This window comes from Marmota marmota, unplaced genomic scaffold (assembly GCF_001458135.2).
Source record: "Marmota marmota marmota unplaced genomic scaffold, marMar, whole genome shotgun sequence".
NCBI classification, from domain to species: domain Eukaryota; kingdom Metazoa; phylum Chordata; class Mammalia; order Rodentia; family Sciuridae; genus Marmota; species Marmota marmota.
In genome coordinates this window covers 4,330,692-4,349,455 of record NW_026000249.1, presented here as the reverse complement: position 1 = coordinate 4,349,455, position 18,764 = coordinate 4,330,692, and positions in this window count along the sequence as shown.

The window sequence follows — 18,764 nt, the reverse complement described above, 5'->3', positions numbered from 1 at the left end:
GTTATGGAAATCTTGAAGAAGTACAGAGCTGGAAGATACTGCCAGGTATTAAGACTCCATTGTAAAGTTAAAGCAATTAAGTGTATGTGGTATGAAGCAAGGATAAACAAATATACCAATGGAACAAAATAGAGGACAGAAACAGACCCACCTATATATAATCTCATGATTTATGTCAAAAATGACTCTGGAGTGCAATGGGGAAGTTGTGGTCTTTTCAATGCATGGTTTAGACTATTTAAGTATACAAACAGAAATAATGAATCTTGATTCCTACCCCAACACCAACCCAAAAATCAATTTCAGATACATACTAGGTATAAATGTAAATGTAGAACGAAGAAGGAAATGTAGGATACAATTTTCATAACATATGACTCGGCAAAATGTTCTTTAAAAGGACCATCAAGAAAACAAAAGACAACTGAGACTGTAATTCTAATACTCCAGTTCCATTTTGGGGTGGAGGGGAGTTCAACCAGGACCAGAAGGCATAATTTCATTTATGGAATAGAGTCAAAAAATTAATATTCCTCAAGTCTCATTTTATAAAATCCCTGATCTTTGATTAAAAAAATCAAATCTTCCCTCAGTAGTGATATGGATAGTAAGTATAGAATTAATGAGTTTCCTTTCTAATATAGATTTTATCCACTAGTATTCTAATTAATATTAAGGAGCAATTCTAAAGAGGTCATTTTTCCATTATAATTTTCTCCAATATTTGTATGTTAATAATAGAGAGGTATCCCAGAACAAATACTTTCTTAATTCTCCCTCATCCTTTGTAGTACTGTATTAAAGGTCCCTGTAAATAGCAAGTTTCCTTAGTACATTGTGATATTCTACAGATTACTATTTGACCTACACATGCCAAATCTCAAGTGTTAGGAGACTCACTAAATAGAGATCACTCTGTAATGAAAATAAAACATCTTGCATGATGATCTGAGTCCAGGGGAAAGATTAAGCCTACATAAGCAATTGTTTATAGCATCTATCATATAAAATGAGGTAAGCATATTCAATTTCAAGCCTTTCAAGAGCTGAGAGGTTCCATAGGAAGGGAAACTCAAAAGATTAACTCCCAAAGAAGCATGGAAGTAAGCCAAGTAAAGGACAGCCTGAGCAATAGCCCCATGTTCTCTCTCTGCTCTGTGATGTTCACAAACACGCAAGTGGCTGACCTCACCTGAAGTGGCCCAGAGGCTGCCAAAAAAGGCTGTTCATGAGCAAATGAAAGCATGAGCTATTTTTTGCCTGCAGATGTGTGTCAGGATGGATTTGTCTCTCAAAGGGAGGAGTCAGAGCATCAGCACTGAAGTCATTCCATAGGGAGACATCAGAACACCCCACAGAGAACCCTCCCTCCCTCTGAGCATGTCAGGCACATTTGCTGACATCACACAGCCTACCTTACAGATGCCAAAGGAGGGAGGTCTGTCAGAATCAGAACGCTCTGATTGCAAAGTATATATGTATGTGTGCACTAGCACAAACGTGTATTCTGCCCCTATAACAGGACAGGAGGTGTTCTACAGCTTATTGCATGAGGATATTCAGACTTGACAATATTGAGGTACATATTAAAAGCTACCTACAAGGATTGCTTTTTTGTCTCTTTAGAAAAGAAGGAAGTCTAATGCTTTTTGGAAACAACAACAATGTGTACTAAAAATATTAGAGAAATATTGTCAAATGGCCATTTTTCCCAATATAATTTCTCTCAAACTTTAAATTCTACAGTGATGGATGCCATAAAACAATAGCTTCTCTGTTGTTACTCTGGCTCACTCAGACCTTGCATTAAGTTAGTTAACTCCTTCTGGGTTTCTTTGGCTAAAACATTAACATGTAAAGTATCTGTTCATTGCCTGCCTCAAGGTCTCCAGAAAGCAAAGAATCTATGAACATTTTAAACCTGGCTGATTACTTTTTGTTCTTCCAGCTTATTGTATTATGCAATAGCATGGTAATACCCAAATGTACTTAACCTTGGTAAAGACTAATTGATTGACTTTAAAATGACTTCAACTTTTAAAAGTGCACAAGTGCAAAATATTTGCGGCATTACTGAAAGAGCTTTGATGATTTATTTCTGTAGAGCAGAACCAAAAGAATTTTCATTTAAAAATGAACCACTTCTTAATCTGAAAATGACTTTTTTCCCTAATGAAAGAAAAATTGGTCATTCATTTGAGATTCATGCATAACTGGCTATGTGCTAAATACACTAAATAGGCTTATAATATTAATAATACATTTAGAAATTTTAGCACAATCAGAAACACATGTCACCTCCCTTTCCTTTTAAGCATCTCCTACAACTCAACTCTCAAATGGACTCAAAAGAAGAAAGCAAGACAATTTGTCCTCACTGGAGTGTTTTGTAATATAGATACTCTTGAGAATAATGACTGTATAAAGCTAACATGTGAAACCGTATGTCTGGAGGACAATTCAGCAACAAAATTAGCAAAACACATTGAGATTTTGGTATTGCCAGTTGTAAGAAGAAGCAAATAGAAAGGGGCTTTTTGTTTTGTCTGATCAGTATGACTTATAGTGGTCATCAGACTTCCAATCCCTCCTCCCATTACTGTCTCTCTCCCTGCTTCTTCCCTTGATTAAATGAAGTTGGCTACACTCTGATGGGCCATGGAGATTAATTCTGGATATGTGCAGAATCCACCTGGCAAAGCTGATAAAGGCAGCTTCCAAGAGTGGAGATGGAACAAAGGCATGAATAATAACATAGGGGATTTACAAAGGACAAAAATATGGGCCGCCATTTGATAGTGACAGTAATTACTTAAGTAAATGTCAAAATGCTTGAAAGAAACAAGAGGAAGACAAGTCATGAATATTTAAAGCTGAAACAAGCCATTCTATTGATGATCCATTTGGAAAGAGATCCTTCTCATGTAAGCTCAGGTAGTGTGGTTTGGAACTGGTATATAGCCTATCTTTATAATGGGCAAACTGAATTATAAATGATACAAAATCAACATGCAAAAATTCTATCCAATCCCAAAGTGCCTTGCTATTCAAAGTTATGTCTGTGAACCAGCAGAAACACAGGCACAAACCCAGATATACTAATCAGACCTTTATTGTAACAGGATCCCCGGGTGGTCTCTGTGTGTTAAAGTTTGAGATGCCCAGTCTCAGAGTATTTTTAAATGGCATGTTGCACTTTGAATGCTTTACTGATGGTAAAAGGGTTGTAGTTGTCACAGAGAATACAACTATAATTTGCTAACCTATCTGGTCATTCATGAATCAGATATGAAAGCCAACATACCATGAACTGTCCAATCATGGTAACTTAGAAGAAAAGCCCTAGCGAACATATAATACTGTAGAGGTTCATAAATTAGGTTTCAAGAAGAAAAAGACCCAAATTATTAGTGCATTAGGTATAAAGTTTCTGCTACAAAGAACGGTTTTCAATCTCTTCATTTCTGGAAAACATTCATGTAGCATTTCTTAGAAAAAAAAATTTAGATTCCAGTTACTGATGGGGAAGGTTATCAAAATATTTATGACCTCAAAAAGGGGACTGAATCAAGTCAATACCAAGAAAAGCACAATATGCTCAGAATGGTTGACTATTAAACTTGGCAATCACTTTAGAAATAAACTAGCACACCACCACCCTATTTTTGCCATGCAGAAAATAGAGCCCCACATAGTGAAATGACATGTTCAAGACTTCACAAATAATTGATGATAGAGCTAGAATTATAGCCCTAGTATTATGAATCAAATCAGTGCTGTTTCTCTGCTCAACATGCATGTATGTGATCTGTGTGATGATTGAGTCATGAAACTGCAAAAAGCCCTCAGCTTTTTCCTGTCTCCAATTGCATCATCCAGTGCATTCAACAATGTCTTTACCTGCTCATTTGGAAATTGTTATTTTTAAATGAATTTCAAAAGCAGTGTCCAAAAATAAAAAGAGGGTGTAGCCCTTAAAACATAGAACTGTTTCAAAAGGAGCCAGGTGCCTGTTTGAGTGGTTAATGGATAATTTTAAGCATCTGATTGAAGTTAGCATTTATAACAATTACATGTACCAATGGAAGATTTTTTGAAGAAAAGAAGAGGTGGTTTGAGTAAATTACTTTCTCAACTTGAGACCTGGAAAGTCACAATGAGGCCTGCTATTTTTTCCTCCTGTCTTTGCCAAGTGGAAAAGAGGATGTAAGGAAGTTAGAAGGGCAAGCAAGTTCTCTCCCCAGAGCAGGGGACGAGTGTTATGTACTGAATAGTCAGCTAGCAGAGTGAGATGTGAAAGCCAACACGCTGCTCCAAAACCTCAGAGGAAACATTAACTATAAGAAAAGGCTAATAGTGAATTGCTTTATTCAACTTTAGGTGACAAACCGGAATTGAATTAAACAAGATTATAGTTAAGTTTGGTGTTAAATTTGGTATTGCTTTTCCCTAATCACCAATTAATATTTCATTAGTGTGTTTTATCCCCTTGAAATAGTTTATCTTTTAAATGAATAAAATAAATTATGTGCTACCCTGTAATGTCAGTTGTTCTCAACAAGAGTTAAGTCCTAACCACATCAACAAGGAACTGTATCGATGAACCTGGTGGTACTTACCTAAAATACAGTTAAAAGGAATAAGTGGCTTCATAAGATTAGACAAAGTTCTTTTGAGAAGTGTATATTAAAATGAAGCTCTATTTCCATCAGTTTTGATTGAAGAACAAAACAATCATTGCAAACGTTTCCACATTGCAGACTGAAGAGTAAGAACATTTCTTTAGTATTAAAAAATGTTAGAAATCTGAAAACCTCTCTGAGTTTCCTTCTCCTAGAGACCTTACCCCTGGGAACCAGTGTTCTACTACTTGTTTGGTCTTCTACAAATTAATCCATCATTACTGGAAATGGAATATGAACCCAGTCAGTCTTAGTCATGTGTGTAAATCAGGATAAAATATAGATTGGTTGTTTTGTGTAGGGATCCAGGTATTTTTCTTTTGAGTAAATACCACAGTAACTCTAAAATGAACTCCAGTAGAGAACTACTGCCTTAATCTAATAGAATGAAACTCTGTTGGTGATTACCCTGGTAATATCAGAGAGGCAGAGAATGTCTTCGTAGCATTTAGCAAATCAATATCATCTACCACCTTCATCAAATAAACAAAGGGATATGGTGAATTATTAAATAATGACCCCCCAATGAATCACATCTCCCAGAGACTCTGTCATCTTCTTCCATATGAACTGCAGACTTCATTGTATACCTTACTTTGATTAATAAATCACCAAATGTGATTCAAGTAATGGTTAGATATGTGCTTGTACATTGAAGTTTGCCCCTGGGAACCCTGAGACCATGATATGGAGAAGCTATCAAGAAATACCACATGTAAAGGAGAGACCCAGCCATTCTACCAGAGCCATCTGCTGACTAAAGTTAACTCTGGTGAGAGCAGCAGTACTGCCTCGTCAACCCATGAAATTATGAGGAGTAATAAATCATTGCTATTCTAAGCCACAATATTTTGGGATGATATATTATTTAGCAATAGATAATGGAAACATAACATAGGAAAATTGTTTACTACATTCTTTCTAAAAAGCAAATAAATGAATATGTGAGTGTTTTAATCTTAGAAGGATAAAATAAATATCCACACTTCGTGTAAATGATTAACGCTGCCTAATAGATTCACAAACAATGAATAAAACACACATACCTCTCATTTAAGAATTTTCCTTAGTTTCATTTCTTTAGTGCCTTCAAGTCTCGAACTTCCAGCTCTTAAAAAGATCCTACAAAATTTCCATCTTGAGTGTTTTTAGTATGAAAGTATCCCAGATATCATTCAATATGTGTGTGTGTGCACATTGTGAATGTACATGCAAAGAGGTCAATTTATTTTCTAAGGTCACTTAACTAATAGTAGGAGTATTTCAATCTTATGTCTGAAATTTTAAGTCAAACCTTCTCTCTGGTGGTATTCAGGTTTCTTTAACTGATGTGCATATATTCCTGGAGAAGTCAGGCTATCACAAGCTAGGGAAAACCATGGAATGTCTATGTAGGGAAGGAAAGTGAAGACTTGCATGCATTAGCTAATCTGTGTGCAATGCAATGTACAGATGATAACAAATCATAAGTTACTGCTTATTAAATGCTTGCATCAAGCACCTAATAGAGATCAGTGCCTTTCACACTTTTAGATTTTCATGTAATTGAACTTGGGTGGGACATAGATATTAGTATCCTTTAAAAGTCCCCCAACAACAGCTTTTTATACTAGATACTGAAATTAACATATTTTCAATTTGTTTATTGTCTTAGCTAGGGTTGAAAATATTTTACATACCTATTTTACAATTCTTCAGGTCTTGAGAATACAGGTTAATGGGTAATGGGGGAAAACATGATCTATTTTCTATTAAGAATGTTTATAACTGGGCTGAGGTTGTGGCTCAGTGGTAGAGTGCTCATCTAACATGTGTGAGGCACTGGTTTCAATCCTTAGCACCACATATAAATAAAATAAAATAAAAAGGTATTGTGTTCACCTACCACTGAAATTATTTTTAAAAAAATAATGTTTATAACTAATATCAGGTGAGTTTTACAAGTGAGTAAGTTTAATATTTTTATGACCCATTTAAAAAATTTCAGTGTCTTGAAGCTGCCCACATGGTCTCCATATTAATTTTGTTTTATATAATGCATTCAGTTTTATCTTTCTTAAAACTAGTATATTATATTTCTGTGATTGTCCTCCTCACAGATGAGTCATGGCTGTTCATTTATTAAGATGTTCCAAACTTCTTCATTTAGTGTTCTTAAGGGCATAGCTATTCTTCAAACCAAATTTCAGTGGCCCAATACACCAGTCTCTACTGTCGTTATTCCTAGACTATGTACTGCACATATATTATCCATGATTTTGCCAATATTTTCCTTCTTCTCTTCTTATGCTTCAATACCCTACACAAATATCACCACCTCCATGAAAGCATCCTTGGCCCTAATCAGAATAGGTCTTTCCAGTGCTTATTTATATCACAATTAGCATTTGATACTCTATGATTTTTATTATAGTTATATATGTATACCTTCCTACTAGAAGATAGCAACAGAAATTTAAAAAATCAAAAAGAGTAAAAGAATGTTTATTTACCATGTATGTTGTGACAACTACTGAGTGCTTTCCATATTTTATATTTTATTACTACCACCCTACAAGGGAAGTTCCATAATTAACTCCGTTTTACAGATATAGAACCTGAGGCCTAGAGAGTTTAAATAACTTGCTCAAAGCCAAACAAACAAGGAAGCTGTAGATCTAATTCCAATGTTAGAGCAGGCTTCAGAATTTTATCCACTGCACTATGATACTTGTAGTCAGAGACAGCATGTAATGAGTTGTGTACCTGTCACCTTCTCCCAAGGTGTAGGATAATTCCTTAGTCATAGGAACTCCTAAAGGTTTATTAAATTGTAGGTTTTGAAAATAGATGAAATGTATTCCATGGCAGTATAAAACAACTTTTTTTTTCCCACAGACAAATTTATCATGTATCTTATGCTTCAAAATATAGTCTGAGTTATTCTTGTGAGTACTAAGTCATCATTAGGTAGGAGCAAGAAGTTCTAGTGTGCTATTGCACAGTAAGGTGGCTATATAAATTATGATATTATACTGTATATTTCAAAAAGCTAGAAGAAAGGAGTTGGGATGTTTTCATCATTAAGAAATGATACATATTTGAGGAGACAGATATGTTTAACCTGATTTGAACATTACACAATGTATACATGAATAGAAAACCCACATGGTACCCGATAAATATGTATAAATTTATGTTTTTAATGTATGAGTTAGAATAAATTTTAAAAGTTTAAATTATATTAAAATAAAATTTAAGTAGGGAGAATGGTAAAAAAATTCATAAAATGTTTCATGTTCAAGAATACTCATTGAAGCAAAAACAAAGATTAAACAATAAATGTTCTAAAGAAAGATTTCCAGTAAAGTTATATAATAATAAGCAAAATGAAGTCAGGTGTGGGTGTGGGGTGAGTCTCAGGAGAAACTATTAGACAATTTTATATAAATTCCTTTTTCCCACAGGACATATTAGAGTTTAGTTAAATAGATTAAGGAACCATGTGTGTTTGTTAAGGATAAACAGTGGGGTTCATCCATTGTTTGGGAGACTCAGTCATCTATGTTTGATGTTACTCATGAGTACAAGCTGACCCTAATTGGAGTTGCTAGAATTTCTGTATTGGAATTCAAAATATGTTGGATGTATATAATATTTACCACCACTCTTATGGGAGATCAAATTCAGAAGAGAAAAGTTTACTAGATACAGATCATGATCCTTTCTGCATGTGGACCTTGAATAGTCTCATTTATAGTAATGACAATGAACTATAACACCTATCAGTCCCAGATGTGCTAGTTTAGGATTTGAGGAATAATTACTATTGAATACTGTCATGAAGAGAAATGAGGACTTTAAAACAAGTGTTAGGAGGAGAAAATTATCTAAAATTGAATTCTTTAATCTATGTTTGTAATTATAACCCACCTGAAAAGGGGCAGACATTTATTTTTGTGGATATTTAGTACCCCACACTGATTCCCCTAAAACTACAGAAATAAACCCTCTAAGTTAGTCTAATACTTATCCTAGTGGCCACTAGTCAAATGTGTTTTGAATGTGATAAGTCTGAATGGAGATGTGCTATAAGTATAAAATATCATATTTCAAAGACTATGAAAAAACAATGTAAATATCTAATTTTAAAAGTATTTTACAGATTACGGGCTTAAATAATATTTTGGGGATATATGTACATGTATCCTTGAAATATTTTAGTGTGTTTGTTTTTTACTATTTTTATCTTGATACAATAAAATTTAAATTTTCTTACGTGGTTCACATTATATTCTTATTTGACAACCATGATGGTCATCATTATACAAAGTACATGTATGAAGACTTAAATTGAGTGTCAAAATACCTTATATACAAACAGAGATATGAAAAATTGTGGTATACATGTGTATTAAGGATTGTAATGCAGGGGCTGGGGTTGTGGCTCAGCAGTGGAGCACTCACCTAGCATGTGCAAGGCCCTGGGTTTGATTCTTAGCACCACATATAAATAAAGGTATTGTGTGCAACTACAACTAAAAAATAAATAAATATTTTTTAAAAAGAATTGTAATGTAAAAAAAAGTACATGTATAATGGTAAAAATTGACATGAACATAATTTACATACAAAGATACGAAATACGAAAAATTGTGCTCTATATGTGTAATAAGGATTGCAGTGCATTCCACTGTTGTCTTGTTTAAAAGAAATAATAAAATCAATAAAAAAATAAATAAGAGGATCTGACTCCAGCAAAGTCTGGATACCCCACATATCAGCTATGTGTTCTTGGTAAATTTCTGACATCTTTACCTCAAGTTTTCTCATCTTAAGCAGCAGTGATAATAAGATCTCATAATGTTTCTGGGAGGTTGAAATAAGACTGTGCCTACAGCCAGGCGCAGCGGTGCATGCCTGTAATCCCAGTGGCTTGGGAGGCTGAGACAGGAGGATGGTGAGTTCAAAGTCAGCCTCAGCAAAAGTGAGGTGCTGAGCAACTCAGTGAGATCCTGTCTCTAAATAAAATATAAAATAGGACTGGGGATGTGGCTCAGAGCCCCTGAGTTCAATATCTGGTACCCGCCCCCACTAAAAAAGATTGTGCCTATAAAGCTCTCTACTCTGCTTGGCTCATGGTCAAAGTTTAATAAAGTTAGGAATTTTGTTAAGTTTTCAGGAGTAGCTTAGGTAGTGACTATCTTCTTGTCAAGAACACTTCAGTAGATTCCCTTTGCCCATAAGACTCTAAGCAACTCAGTATGGCTAAAAGAAGGAACCTACAGAAATTGGCCCCACAGATCCCCAGCCTTCCATTCTATTATGCTCCACATTGAAAAAAAGCCTCCTGCATTTTATTGTAACACCCAACACATTATGTCCTCAGGTGGATTTGCAGTTTGGACATTGATAGCTCTTCCTTCCAGGTCTTTTCTCTATCCTCTTTTCTGCCTGCAAAATTCCTTCCAACACATGTGGAAGGATTAATTATTTTATAAAGCTCCTCTCACTTCTCTCCCTTGCATAGAAACATTAAAAACTTATTTGCTGTTCCTGTATAACTTGTACATACATCTGATATTGTAAATGTCAAACTGCTTCATAGTTTAGGGATATGATTTTCAATATCCCTCACTCAACTGTAATATTTTTGAGAATAAAAACCACTATTTCTATTTGTGGGTCCCTAGTACCTAGAACACTTTTTGACTCACAATCAATGTGTAATAATGCTTTACTGAATTCTTGATTCCAACTTGGGCTAATCTATTAGTAGAGTGGGTAACTTTCTGCTGGTATGATTTGTAGTTTCCCAAAGTTCCCTCTGTTCCCTCAATATACCTAATTTTGCTCTCTGCATTTCCCAACTATCATGCTTCTCTAGGACTAATTCTAACCAATGGAACTTGAATAGAAGTGTTGTGTTGCCCCCCACCCCGTTCCAGGAAATTGAAGTTACCTGTCCTGTTCTTTCTCACTCTTAGATTCACATAGCTAGAAGCAGAGGACTTTAAGATGTCAGAGTTGCAAAACAAGTCAGAAGTCCTCAACTCAGCACTTGGAAGAAAGTCAGGCAAAAAAAGCCCTGGAACCCCGAATAGACTGTTGTAAATGTGGTAACAGCCTCTGCAGGGGCAAGCCACTGAATTTTAGAGACTTGTTACTACAGCAGGTCTTTGCATTTCCTAACTAATAAACCCACAATAGTAAATATAATTAGAAAATTTCTTCCCCATGACATTGTCTTTTAATTGCAAATACTCCTGAGAAGAAGAGTAACATGTAAAAATAATCCACCCTGATAATAACATATTTTACCCCATCCCAGAGAAATCCAAGAAACAGATGATGTCTTAGAATTGTAGGGAGCTAAAAAGGGGATCTCTGAAAGGAGAAGATTTGGGGGATGGCATGAGAAGTGGCAGCTTAGGGATGCAGGACACCAGAGATAGTCCTCACATAATTCAATGGTTTAAAATAATACCAAAGGAAAATAAATCATAAGCTAAAGAGAATTAATATGTACACACCAGACCTACTCAGATATATGGTGTTGCTTCCTTCTATTTTACTTTATGCCAGATAAATCTGAGCAGTTGTATAAATAGAAATGACTGGAGCTTTTATATTTAATAGCAGAACTCATTTTTTATTTCTTTTTCGCCTCTTGATAAAGCTAAAGGATAAAGACTTTTGGAAAGCTTTTATTTTGGATCTTTTAGTCTGTTCTATTCTAAAATGTCATCAATATTCTTTAAGGTATCAAAACTAATTTTAGCAAAAAGCCCCAGGAGTTGGCTGTTGCTAGTCTGATAATGGATATCAATGTTTTAAACTGAAAACAACTAAGAGCCTCTGAAAAACTCATACACCAAGAAGATTTTCCTCCTCAAATAATGGGCCCTATGCTTTGATCACTCCCCACAGTTCTATCTTTTGTTAAGATATAAGGTCTACATCTGAACCATGGCAATGATATAATCCCTTTCATCTGAGACTTCTCACATTACCAATTTGTCTGATCTTCTGGCCAGAGTTGAATATAGTCATGTGCCACCTAATGATGTTTTCATAGTCAATAACAGACTGCCTATATGGTCCCATAAGATTATAATGGAGGTGGAAAACTCTCACCTAGTGTTGTTCTAGCTATTGTAAAGCAAAACATCACTTCTGTGTTTGTGGTGATGGCTGGTGTAAGCATACCAAACTGCCAGTTACATAAAAGTATAACACATAATTATGTATAGTAAATACTACTTAAATAACTCTTACTGGTTTATGCATTTAATATACTATAAATTTATTATGTTTTCTGTGTACTCCTTCTACTTATAAAAAAGTTTAAAACAGTATGCCTTGTTATGCCAGCAGCAGCCTCATACATTTAGTGTTTACTATATCTCTTAATTGCATAATTTTCTCTTGTTCTTGATTTAATCTCATGTTTTGTTCATTATGACTTAGAGCAATAAATTAGTGTGTGTGTGTGTGTGTGTGTGTGTGTAGCATACAAACCATATTGCCTAGGTATGTGGTAGGCTACACCACCTAAGTTTGAGTGCATTGATATTTGCACACACACACAAAAAATGGTCTCATCATACCGTCCTCAGCAAGTTATTCCCATCGTTAAGTGACACATGACTGTATAAGAACAAAACCAAATTGAAACTCAAATTTTGATTCTAACAATTCATATTAACATATGTGCATGTATACATGTGTTTACCAGCTGTCTTCATTTTTCTGCGTCTTTCTAGTCCTTATAGATTCTTCCCAATGTGGCTATGCAATAAAGAATTTGTAATTTCCCAAACAGAAAATCTGACATTTGTCCTGGTTCTGGAAATTGATCTCTGAGTCTTTGAAATGTTATGACTGTTAGAACTGTGTTTGCCTTACACTTTGAATCATACTGGATAGTTTGACAAAGTGATTTAGGGTGGAATCTGGCCACATGTGTCATATTAAGGTAGAGGCTAGCCATGCCAGAAACACCAACAGTGTGAATTAGGTTATGCACTTTGAGTCTTATGGTATTCATTGACCTGGAGACTGAGATCAACCATATGGGCAATTAATAAATCACACCAACAAAATAGAGCCCCAATCATGTATAGAAGAATGAGAAGTTATACTCCATTTATGTATGATGTATCAAAATGTATTCTACTGTCATGTAATTAGAACAAATTTTTGAAAATCTTTTTAAAAATGGATCCCCACTAAAATCCCTAAACACTGAGCCTTGGGTAAATTTCCCTGGTTGGCAATACTCTATGCACATTGCAAACCTCCCACATGTGAAGTTGGTATCAAAAGTGACTTCACTTTGTCCTAATCTTGCTATGGTAAAATGTACTTGGCAAAGGATTTGAAAGTAGAAAATCTAGGTTCAAGGGCAGGGTTTGTGATATACCAGCTGTGTGAACTTGGGCAATTTATTTACTCCCTGTATGCCTCAATGTCTTCATCTGTGAATTTGATATTCACAAAGTATCTTTGTGCAAGAAGGCTACCACAAATATTAAATGAGAAAATGACTACAAAATATTTAAAAATTGCAAACTTCTCCACAATTTTACTAGTTGAGAAAAAAATCAAAGAAAGATTAACTTTTGTTATTCATGAAAATTATGTGAGATTCAAATTTTGGTTTCCACAAATAAAATTTTATTGAAACACACACAAAAATTTATAAACTTTTATATAAACATTGACTTTACAAATCTTTACTTGTTGACTTTGAAATTATTCCATATGGAACCATGCTCCTTGGATTCTTATTTTGCCACTACATCAAAATTATTCTCTTCTTAAACATAAACTGTTTTCAAATTATTGGTACTAATGGAAATATCATCTCATATCTTATTTTAAATTTATAATGCACTTAAAATGAAAGAATACTAATCATATACTGCAATGATAAGAAATAAAGCCTCAGATATGATGAAATAAATAATCCAGCAATATTGAATATTCAGATTACAGGCATTAGAGGGAAACCATTACATTGTTAATAATGACAACTTAAACTTGTACAGTTCTTTCTAGGTTTAAAATCTTTTCAAATATACACATTCCTTGTCCCAATAAATTACTGTAATTACCAAAATATTTAATATCACCTCATTTTGCAGCAACTTGAAACTAAAATGGACTGTGAACTCCATTGTTTCATTTATTCATTCAGCAAATTGCTATCATGCAGTAGTTATGTGTTAATGCAATATACTACTCTAGGTGCACTATTTTACAGTGATAAACAAAATTCTTGTTCTCATTAAGTTTACATTTTAGAGATTTTATCTTTGTAAGTGAGCCTTATAGCCGAGATAGGACTTGAATATGGCTTTTCCGAAAACTAATTTAATGCATTCTTTTCTATCATTCAGTTTCAATGTACAGTTAAAATAGGGTTGATCTCCCACATGTGTTGGTGGAACCGTATCTTCCAATTTTATTTTAACTTACAAAATGTAAGAATGTCTTTTAGGGTGATTTCTGATAAGAAAAGAACAAGTTCAAAATAAGAATGGACATCTTTACAGATTTCATCAGACAGTAAAGGATAAAATATAGATTTTGAAACTAAGGAAATACCTATCAAATAATTTATAGTCAAAAATTAGCAGAAATATATAGGACTTTTTAGAGTAAAAGTTGGGGGGGGGAAGGAAAAAGAAGAAATAAATATGGAGTTATTGTTCATTTGGCACTAAGTTAGAAACTTGGAAATTTCAGAAATTTTCATAAATTTAAACTGGTAGTCAATTATAATTCATCATATGGCATCATGTGAGGCTCTGTTGTAGTGTAGAGAGAGAAAATTATGAACTCTTGAAAGTAAAACAATTAAAAATATGAACTCTGACATCAATAACATTCTGGTCTAGCCAAAGATGTATATTTTCCCAAGTTGTACATCACTTTCTAAAAAAGATTTGGTAATTTTTTGAGTCCTACGAGATAACACTGGGAGATATATTTGTATGTACATGTGTTTGTGTACAGGTGAAATTTGATGACTTAGTTTTGAATTTAATTTGAGATATCCATGGACAGAGGATGACAAGGTGACTAATGGGGATATGCTAATTTATAGCTAACATGAGAAGCATTAAAATTTCTTCAAGCAAAACAAACAAAGTATTGAATCCATTAAAATAATTAAAGTCATCCATATTTCTTATCACTTGAATTTTCACTTGAATTGTCAGCTACCATGTTCCTAGTCTAATAATTGGATACAAATAATAGCCCAAAGAGATAAGCACTAAAATAGTCTCTTTTTTCAGGATTTATTTTTTATTTGTTCTTTTTAGATATACATAGCAGTAGAGTATATTTTTAATATTATACCTATGTGGAGTATACATCCCATTCTGTGGTTGTACATAATGTGGAGTTACACTGGTTATATATTTATATATAAAATAGGAAATTATGTCCAATTCATTCTATTATCTTTCCTATTCCCAGAATAATTTATAGTACAAAATTAGTAGAAATATATAGGATTTTTTAGAGTAAAAGTTGGGGGGGAAATGAAAAAGAAGAAATAAATATGGAGTTATTGTTCATTTGGCACTAAGTTAGAAACATGGAAATCTTCATCTCCTTTGTCTAATCCAATGAATGTCTATTCTTTCCTCCCTCTGCTTATTGTGCCTTAGCATCTGCATAACAGAGAGAACATTTGGCCTTTGGCTACTTGGGACTGGCTTATAGTCTCCAGTTCTATCCATTTACTGGCAAATGCCATAATTCTTTTTGGCTGGGTAATATTCCACTGTATATACATATCACATTTTCTTTTTTCATCCATCTGTTGAAGGGCATTTAGGTTGGTTCCATAATTTAGCTACTGTGAATTGAGCTGCTATAAACATTGATGTGGTTGTGTCACTGTAATATGCTGATTTTAAGTCCTTTGGGTATAAACTGAGGAGTGGGATAACTGAGTCAATTGGTGGTTCCATTCCAAGTTTTCTGAGGAATCTCCATACTGCTTTCCAGAGTAGTTGCACTAATTTTCAGTTCCACCAGCAATGTAAGAGTGTACCCTTTCCCCCACATCCACGCCAACACTTATTGTTGTTTATATTCTTAATAGCTGCCATTCTGACTGGAGTGAGATGAAATCTTAGTGTAGTTTTGATTTGTATTTCTCTAATTGCTCAAAATGTTGAACATTTTTCCATATATTTGTTGACCATTAATATTTCTTCTTCTGTTAAGTACCTATTCAGTTCCTTTGCCCATTTATTGATTGGGTTATTTGGGTTTTTTTGGTGTTAAGTTTTTGAGTTTATTATATATCCTGGAGATTAATGCTCTATCTGAGGTGCAGATGGCAAAGAGTGTGTCCCATTCTGTAGGCACTTTCTTCATGTTCTTGGTTGTTTCCTTTGCTGTAAAGAAGCTTTTTAGTTTGATGCCATCCCATTTATTGATTCTTGGGTTTACTTCTTGTGCTTTAGGAGTCTTCTTACAGAAGTCAGTTTCTAAGCCTACATGATGGAGAGTTGGGCCTACATTTTCTTCTAATAGGCGCAGTGCCTCTAGCCTAATCCTATGTCCTTGTGCAGGTTAAGATATAGAAGTTTAATTTCATTTTTCTACATATGTATTTCCAGTTTGCCCAGCACAATTTGTTGAGGAGGCTATCTTTTCTCCAATGTATATATTTGGTACCTTTGTCTAGTATGAGATAACTGTATTTATGTGGGCTCGTCTCTGTGTCTTCTTTTCTGTACCATTCGTCTTCATTGTCTGTATTTGTGCCAATACCATGCTGTTTTTTTTTACTATAGCTCTGTAGTATAGTTTAAGGTCTGGTATTATAATCCCTCCTGCTTTACTTTTCTAAGGCTTCCTTTGACTATTCTGGGTCTCTTATTTTTCCAAGTGAATTTCATGACTGCTTTTTCTATTTCTAAAAAGAACCTTATTGGATTTTAATGGGAATTGAATTAAATCTGTATAACACTTTAGGTAGTATGGCCATTTTGATGATATTGATTCTGCCTGTCCAAGAAAATGGGAGACCCTTCCATCTTCTAAGGACTACTTCGATTTTTTGCTTTAGTATAAGGTAGTTTTCATTCTTGAGGTCTTTCACCTCTTTTGTTAGATTGATTTCCAAGTATTTTTGAGGTTATTATGAATGGGATAGTTTTTCTAATTTCTCTTTCAGTTGATTCATCACAGAAGTATAGGAACACAATTGATATATGGGTGTTAATTTTTATATTCTGCTATTTTACAAAATTCATTTATTAGTTTTCTGGTGGAGTTTTTTGGGTCTTCTAAATATAGAATCATGTTGTCAGCAAATAGGGGTAGTTTGAGTTCTTAATTCCTATTCATATCCCTTTAATTTCTTTCATCTGTCTAATTGCTCTGGCTAGGGTTTCAAGGACTATGTTGAACAGAAGTGGTGAAAGAGGTCATCCTTGTCCTGTTCCAGGTTTTAGAGGGAATGCTTTCAATTTTTCTATGTTTAGAATTATGTTGGCCTTGGGTTTAGCATAGATAGCTTTTTCTAGTATTTTGAACATGAAGGGGTGCTGTGTTTGGTCAAATACTTTCTGCATCTGTTGAGATGATCATATGATTTTTGTTTATAAGTCTATTGATATGATGGATTATGTTTATTTATTTCCATAAGTTGAACCAACCTTGTGTCCCTAGGATGAACCCCACTTGATTGTGGTGCACATCTTTTAAATATTTTTTTGGTGGGATACCAGGGATTGAACTCAGGGGCACTTGACCACTGAGCCACATCCCCAGCCCTATTTTCTATTTATTTAGAGACAGGATCTCACTGAGTTGCTTAGAACCTCTTTTTCTTTTGCTGAGGCTGGCTTTGAACTCACAATCCTCTAGCCTCTGCCTCCTGAGCTGCTGGGATTATAGGTATGTACCACTGTGGCCAGCTTTGAATATATTTTTGTATGCTATTTGCCAGAATTTTATTGAGAATTTTTGCATGTATGTTCATCAGGGATATTGGTCTGAAGTTTTCTTTACTTGATGTGTCTTTGTCTGGTTTTGTTATCAGGGTGATACTAGCTTCATAGGATGAGTTTGGAAGGGTTTCCTCCTGTTTTATTTCATAGAATAATTTGAGGAGGATTGGTGTTAGTTCTTCTTTGAAGGTCTGATAGAAGTTGGCTGAGAATCAGTCATGTCCTGGGCTTTTTTTGTTGGTAGGCTTTCAATGGCATCTTCAATTTTATTGCTTGAAATTGATATGTTTAAATTGTGTATGTCCTCCTGATTCAGTTTGGGTAGGTCAATTGGCTCTAGAAATATATCGGTGTCTTTGAAACTTTCTATTTTATTAGAGTATCCATTTTCAAAATAGTTTCTGATTATTATCTGTATTTTAGCAGTGTCTATCATGATGTATATATTTTCATTATGAATTTCAGTACTTTGGGTTTTCTCTTTCTCTCTTTGTTAGCTTCACTAATGGTTTATCAATTTTATTTATTTTTTCCAAAGAATCAATTTTTTGTTTTGTTGATTTTTTGGAATTATTTATTTTGTTTCAATTTTATTTATTTATTTTTTTATTATTAGTTGTTCAAAACATTACATAGCTCTTGACATATCATATTTCATACATTTGATTCAAATGGGTTATGAACTCCCATTTTTACCCCATATACAGATTGCAGAATCACATTGGTTACACATCCATGTTTTTACATACTGCCATACTAGTGACTGTTGTATTCTGCTGCCTTTCCTATCCCCTACTATCCCCTCCCCTCCCCTCCCCTCCCAAAATCGCCATTTTGATGATGTTAGTTCTGCCTATCCATGAACAGGGTATATTTTTCCATCTTCTAAGATCATCTTCTATTTCTCTCTTTAGGGTTGTGTAGTTTTCATTGTATAAATCTTTCAGCTCTTTTGTTAGGTTGATTCTCAAGTAATTTTTTTTTGAGGATATTGTGAATGAGGTGGTTGTCCTCATTTCCATTTCAGAAGATTTGTCGCTGATATACAGGAATGCCTTTGATTTATGCGTGTTGATTTTATATCCTGCCACTTTGCTGAATTCATTTATTAGTTCTA